Raw genomic sequence first — 7,961 nt, 5'->3', positions numbered from 1 at the left:
AAAGGCCCTCCAGCGAATCTACGAAGCTTCGTGTTGTTTACAATGGAAGTGCCCCCACCACATCTGGCTATTCAATAAATAATCTACAGATGGTTGGGCCAACAATTCAAGACTCGCTATTTAATATTCTCTTGAGGTTTCGTACCTACAAATATGTTTTGACTGGTGATATCGCCAAGATGTATCGCCAGGTCATGGTTCAGGAGTGCGACCGCGATTTACAATTAATTCTTTGGCGCTCCAATGAGAATGAACCTTTAAAAACTTTACGACTCAATACAGTCACTTACGGATACTCGAGTGCTAGTTTTTTAAGCACACGCTGTTTATGGCAATTGGGTGAGGAATGCGCAGATGAAAAAATTAAAACTATAATTCAAAATGATTTTCTAGTCGATGATTTATTAACAGGCTCAGACACAGAGGAGGAATTGCGTTACATCAAAGACTCAGTTGAGCGTGCGCTGGCCGCTGGCTGTTTTCCCTTGCGTAAATATCGCTCAAACTTATCGTCAATTTTAAATGACTCACAAGGCTCGAACGATAATAAAGGTAGCTTGATTATTAGCTCGTCGTCACATACGTTGGGCGTAGGCTGGGATTCTGAGGCAGACATCATCCATTTTCCTACTCAATATTCTGCCAAGGTCGGCCACCCCACAAAACGGTCAATTTTATCGGACTCGTGTAAAATATTCGATCCGTTAGGCCTCTTATGTTTAATGACGATTATACCTAAAATTTTAATTCAAAAACTGTGGCTTGAAAAAATTGACTGGGATGTTCCCGTGCCTAGCCATATAAACGAGTCTTGGCAATTCTTTGTTAACGGTTTAGCGTCTTTAACTTCGATCCAAGTACCTCGCCACGTCCTTTGCGACTCGCCTAATCACATCGAAATGCACGTATTTTGTGATGCGAGTTCAGTAGCATACGCGGCATGTATTTATTTAAGGTCGACTAATGATAAGGGCGACTGTGTAGTCAGGTTGCTGTGCGCAAAGGCTAGGTCTCACCGGTCCAGGCCACAACTACGCCGCGTTTGGAATTGTGTGCTTGCCTGCTAGGCGCACAGCTCGCGTCAGCTGTTTCCAAGACGTTGCGCTGCCAGATCGCACAGAAATTTTATTGGACTGACTCGTCAATTGTAATTGCATGGCTCAAAATGAACCAAACAAAATTAAAAACGTTTGTCGCCAATCGCGTGGCTCACATTTTGGAACTCACTGAGGGCAGTGAGTTTCGTCACGTTCCGACCGCTTTAAACCCGGCTGACTACCCATCAAGAGGAGTCGAAGCTGGTCGCTTACCTGATTTGCAAATGTGGTGGAACGGGCCAAGTTTTTTGTATGAGCCACAGAATAACTGGCCTCAGTTCTCTCTCAACTCGGAACTCGATTTACCCGAACTAAAGGTTAACGTCGCGATAACGAGCGATTCTGAACCCCATAATTTAATTGATTTCGATCGGTATTCTAAATTAAAAACCTTACAACGTTCGGTAGCATATTTACTTAGGTTTGCGCACAATTCCCGTCCTTCTTCCAACAAAACTGCGGGTGTGCTACAACCTGAGGAGCTCGATGTTTCTTTCAAAAAATTGGTCGCTTTGTCACAGCAGTCTAGCTTTCCTCAAGAATTAAAATTGTTGCGTGACAAGCAACCTCTAGGCCCTAAAAACCCTATTTTATCGTTGAACCCATTTTACGACGAAGACGACAAACTCATCAGAGTTGGCGGACGTCTGTCTTCCTCTTTTTATGCATTTGACAAACGCCATCCAATGCTTTTACATGCCAAACACAGACTGACTAAATTGCTGTTTCAGCAGGAGCACGTCCGTCTCTTGCATGCTCCACCTCAGCTACTTCTTGTCGCCATTCGCGAGTCTGTGTGGGCCGTGTCGGGCCGCGCGCTCGCGCGCACCGTGTCGCAGCAATGCGTCACCTGTCGCCGCGCAGCCGGCAATACCTTTGCTCCTTTGATGGGCTCTCTGCCTTCTCAGCGCGTAACGCCTGACTTTCCCTTTATTAGCGTCGGCGTTGACTTCGCTGGACCCTTTATGATTGCAGATAGGCATGGCAGAGGTTGCAAAATTACGAAATGTTATTTAGCGATATTTGTTTGTTTTAGGTACAAATGTCTGCACTTAGAGGCAGTTAGTTCGCTGTCTACGGACTCATTTATTCTCTCGCTAAGGCGTTTTATCTCTCGTAGAGGACGACCACGCGAAATCTTTTGCGATAATGGACGTAACTTTGTAGGAGCGGCCAGAGAAATTAGCGATTATCTCTCATCAAACTCAGATACAGTTTGCAATTTTGCAGCGAATGAGGGAATCAAATTTAAATTTCAACCGGCATACTCAGCTCACTTTGGTGGCTTGTGGGAATCAGGAGTCAAATCTGCCAAATTTCACCTCAAGCGCATATTAGGGAACGCTCATTTAACTTACGAAGAGCTGGCAACTCTCTTTAATCAAGTGGAGTCTATCCTAAACAGTCGTCCTTTATGCCCTTATCGTCCTCTCCAAACGACTTCCAACCTTTGACCCCTGGTCACTTCCTCATCGGCCGCGCGCTCACTTCGCTGCCGTCGCCGACCCTCGCGGATCTAAACCCAAACCGTTTAGACAGGTTTCAGAGGCTCGAGGCATTGAGACAGCACTTCTGGCGCCGCTGGCAAATGGAGTACATCTGCGAGCTCCAGCAACGGGCCAAGTGGCGTGTTCCAGGACGACCTCTTCAATTGGGTGATCTGGTCCTTCTCAAGGAAGAGAATACCCCTCCAATGCACTGGCGGCTTGGACGAATAGCCAAGCTGTTTCCTGGCGCAGACGGGATTGCGCGAGTAGCTGAAATTGCTACTGCCACGGGTACCTACAAACGAGGTGTAAGATACCTCTGCCCTCTTTTGGACGAGGACCATCAATCCTTGAAGGCTGACGCCTCCAAGGGCCCCCAGGATGTTGCGGCGTCTACCACAGAAGAGGAAGCGGGGACCGGGGACCTCCAAACCTGTTAGTCCGCATGCCTCGCCCCGCGCCTCTCTACTCACCTAGCGAGCCACTTAGCTCTGAGATACGCTCATGTGCGCTTCACTTATATTTAATTATTTAATTTTCCATACATTTTAACTTTAAGTACCTATTGTGGAACTTTGATTAGAAGCTTTTACTAAGATCACGGATTTTTATTTAATACACAAGACTCCAAGCTTGTACAGTTAGTATGGGTGGTTATTCTGATTTTAAGAAATATGCCAAATACAATTAAGCAAGTCAATGTTATTCATAAAACACGATCGGCGTAAAAAGTATTATGCGAACTTATTTTCGGACAAAGTAATATTAGTATTATTTTAGATTATGTCAAATAATTTTTCTGACAAATTAACATTCCTCGAAAATAGATTATGCGAAGTTTGTTATGCGAAAATCGTTTCGGACAATTAAAGGTATGCCAAATAGAGGGAGCCCGATTGGTTTAAATCCTATATTAGAGTAGGTTTAGGCCGTTTAGGTGGTTTGGGCATGTAGAGAGGATGGATGAGAGGAGATTAACGAAGAAAGTATATGAAAAAGGAGTGAAAGGGTCAGTTGGTAGTGGAAGACCTAGGCGAACTTTTCTTGATCAAATCGGGGAAATATTGCAAAAAGGCCAGGTCAGAAGTACTCGAAACCGACGAGCGTGTATGAGAAACGTTATGAAAGTGTGTGAAGCGAAAGTGGTTTGTCAGGATCGTAGTAAATGGAAATCCGTGATCTCTGCCTACCCCTCTGGGAAACAGGCGTGATTGTATGTATGTATGTATGTATGTATGTTTAGGCCGTTTAGGTTAGGTTAGAACTGCGATCACACAGAAAAGAACGGCTTACAGAGTAGGTTTAGGTTAGGTTAGAATTTCGACCCTACACTTCAACGCACGACCTTTAAAATAGGTTTAGGTTAGGTTAGAAGAAGGTTAGGTTAGTTGTGACCAAACATAAAAACAAAAAGAAAGTTAGAAAAATTGAAATGAAATTCTTTATTCTTCAATTTAGGCATTCACATAATGCTCTGCGGATTTAATCATTAGGCTTTTGCTTTTCGGATTTAATCATTAGGTATTTCGATTTTAGATTTTTTGAACGTAGGTCATTTAACGTTAGTTTTTTTATTTTAGACATAATAATATGCACCTTTTTAAACTTTAGGTATTTTGAATTTCGGTCGAAACACCATTATGTATTTTGTTTTTAGGTATTTTGAACGTAGGTCATTTAACGTTAGGTTTTTTAACTATAGACATTGTGATACGTACCCCTTTGGACGATGTCGAGTAACAATGATAGTAATTTTGTTCAACTACGTGCTTTCGAACGCAGTAGGTACCTTTCGCGTCGCTGCTGCCGGAGCGTAACTACTGAATCGTCCTTATACTGTGGCTTCTACCAAGAGTTAAATGTAGGTAACTTTATTCGTATCCACAATACATACAATCACGAAGCTGTATCCCATAAAGTGGTAGGCAGAGCACATAAAACTAATTAAGTCTCAGTGCCACTCTTGGCAATCAAGGTAAGAGTTAAATGTGAAATAATATATTAATCAAAATCTAGAAGGTGGGTGGGGGGAAGGGGACATCTTAATATTGGTATCTTATTTATATATTAATATTGGGGGGGGGGGGGATAGCACTAGACCCTACTCATAGTGTTGTGTTCCTGCCGGTGAGTAAGGCTGCCAGAGCTCAACGAAGGTTCGGTGTGCTGATGACGGGAGGACTTGTTCCGTCTAATTGTCCTTTGAGTCGTCGTCAACCCGAACCCTCCTTAGAACTTGTACACTCCTTTTTGCTGTGTACAAGTTTCTAATAGGGTAGCAACGCGCTTGTGACACTGTTTGAGTTGCAGGCGTCCATAGGTTACGGTGACCGCTTTACATCAGGCGGGCCGTATGCTTGTTTGCCACCGACGTAGTATAAAAAAAAATCTTACACAGATCAACGTAGCCCGAAACTAAGGAACGCTTGTACTCTGGGTGCTAAGCGACGACATACTTACATAAAAAACATCCATGACTCAGGAACAAAATATTATCTGTGTTCATCATACAAATCAATGCCCTTACTGGGATTCGAACCCTTAGCGCTCGCCTCGAGCCGTAAGGGGTATTACCCCCCTGATTGATGCCAGCGAGGGGGATCAAGCGTCTCTGATCCCCCTCTTTATGCGGGTGCCTTGGCCTCAAGCCCGGGCAATGCCGGAGGGCGCCGTGGTGAATGACATGATTTATTTATTTATTTATTTATTTATTATTCAAATAAGTTACACAGCATAACAGTAAAACCAAAGCACTGTGAAACTAAAAAATAAAAACAATAGGTATAGCACATAAAACAGTAAAAATCAGACAAAAAAAAAACAATATTCTATTTAGGCGACGACGTAACAGCGTGGCTCCGTTGCGTCGTCTGACACGGCGTAGGGTTCGGCAGGTTGCCCCGGAACCGCCGAAACAGCACGCCCTTCGGCCAGAAGTCTGCACTCGCTATGGTGTCCTGCAGCGGCCGCGGCACTCGCAACACAAACGAACTGAAGTGCACGTAGTGGCGCGACTGTAGCTGGAACACTCTCAGCGTGTAGCCAGTCTTCTGGCGAACGTACTCCACCACCTCATCAGCCCCGGCGGAGTAGTGCAAGCGCGACACGTAGAGCGCCCTACTCGGCGTAGCAATCCGTAGACCTGAATTCACTGGTTCCGCATTGCCACACAAAGTCTTACGAGGCGCCCTGCGCGCCTTGCTCTTCTTTTGCACCAATGTGAATCCCTCCTCATCCACATTGATGATGACACACATCGATCCCAGCGCGCCCTCACGAACGGCAAAGAGGATGGAACGCCAGAGTGGGTTTAGTGGGTAGGGCCAAGTTTCCCCCTCTCACTAGAGGAGGGGAAAGAAACGGCGAGTCCCACACATCGTGCGTAACAGCATTCCCACTCCGTCAAAAAAAAAGGGGGTTGAAAGAAAAAAAGGGTCAATATGCGCTAGGCCAGACCGGTAGTCAGTGAAGAATTCATAGGCCTAACCATAAATTAAATATAACAAGATCATACCATCCCATACATTAAAATGCGACCGCCTACGAACGCGCTTACACTCCACCACACATAGATGGCGCCACAGAAAATGCCTTGTTGCCACCGATTATTTGTAGTTTGGCATTAAGAGTCAATTCCGAGCCGTAAATCTATGTCAAAAGTGACACTTAACGCCATCTACAAGTATAATCGAAAGCTACAAGACATTTTTTTTGTGGCGCCATCTATGTGTGGTGGAGTGTAAGCGCGGTCTTAGGCGGTCGCATTTTAATGTATGGGATGGTATGATCTTGTTATATTTAATTTATGGCCTAACTTAACTTTTATAAGCGGCAGTAGGCCAATGATGATGATGTTTAATAAAATATAAATTAAGTACCCAATACTTCCACCCCTTTTTAATGTAACCTCTATGATTGATGGTTGGTGCGATACCTTGTACAGCTACCTTTACGTTATTAATCTGTCGTTTTTAGAGATCCCAATATAATAGAAAAACCCTTGAATTCAACTCTTTTGCCCTGTAATTATTATTGATTATGTACTTATATCGCCTTGGCAGTGATCTATTCACGGGGTTAGCTAGTAAACTAGTTACATCGAGGACATATCCCAAATATAATAGGGTATGTACTCGATGGCTAGTTATTTAGTTAAGTATTAGATTTAAGTTTATTGGTTGGTGACTGAAAATCAGCGGTCTCGCTGAGTCTCATCCATTTTACTGCACACACTGTAACTTGTTGTTTGTGTTTTTTGACGGCGATGACGATGGAAGAAAACGGTTAAATAATAATGGTCTAGATTTTGATTCTCAAACCTAATGATAGATCAAGTAACTGTATGATCCACAACAGTTGTACAAATTGATTAATGACACTTCGAGTAACAGATTTGGCATAATTAATCTTAGAGACTCGCAGTTCAAGTATAGACAGTATAGTATACTTTGGTGTAATATTGATTTGATGTGAACTTGATGTAATATTATGCAAACTCATGCCACACGTGCTTTTAACCCAATAAGTTTGACGTGTCTGTCTGTCTGTTTGTCTGTCTGTCTGCCTGTCTGTCTGTCTGTGAGTGTCTGTCTGTGGAATCGTAACTTCCGAACGGATGAACCGATTTCAATTTAGTTTTTTTGTTTGAAAGCTGAGTTAGTCGAGAGTGTTCTTAGCCATGTTTCATGAAAATCAGTCCACTATGTCGCGGTCGGGGGTTTTTCCAAAATTTTAATTTTGTTATAATTCCTCATTATATACCAATCACATAAATAACTAATGCCTACCTAATCGAACTTATTTATCTATGAACTTTGTGTACTCGTAAATTTATTAAAATATATCTATAGTCTAAGATCTACAGAAGAATTTGACATTAACCACACGCCGTGGCTTGCGTGGACGACGGTCGCGCGACCGTCGCGCCGCGCCGCGTCGCATCGCATCGCCTGTCATCCATAGTACATCGAGTCGACGTCGCCCAACTAAAACACTTCCATAGAGATCGGAGGTTTGATTTCGTCGCGTCGCATCGCCGCCGCGCGACCGTCGCGGAAGCTGTGTTTCCAAAACTGGGGAGTTTTGGAAACACAGTTTGTTCAAAATCCTTTACAAAATGAAGGTTACGTTTTACCTTACGTATTTATATTTTTGAGTGAAATTATACTATCGGTAGAGGTAAACTTTTACCAAATTGGGTGAAAAATAAAAATAGGTAGGTAATTGTTCAATTTCGTTGCAGATATCACATTCAATTTAACTTTTCAATTATTTCGAGCGAAATAATAACTTTTTGTATTTTTCAATTTTAACCGTAAACCCGTTATCAATGTTTCAGTATATTGCCCGTGCCGTTATCAATTTCAGGGCTGACAGA

The sequence above is a fragment of the Leguminivora glycinivorella genome, chromosome 23 (genome assembly GCF_023078275.1).
Source record: "Leguminivora glycinivorella isolate SPB_JAAS2020 chromosome 23, LegGlyc_1.1, whole genome shotgun sequence".
Classification (NCBI taxonomy): domain Eukaryota; kingdom Metazoa; phylum Arthropoda; class Insecta; order Lepidoptera; family Tortricidae; genus Leguminivora; species Leguminivora glycinivorella.
This window is presented reverse-complemented; position numbering follows the sequence as displayed.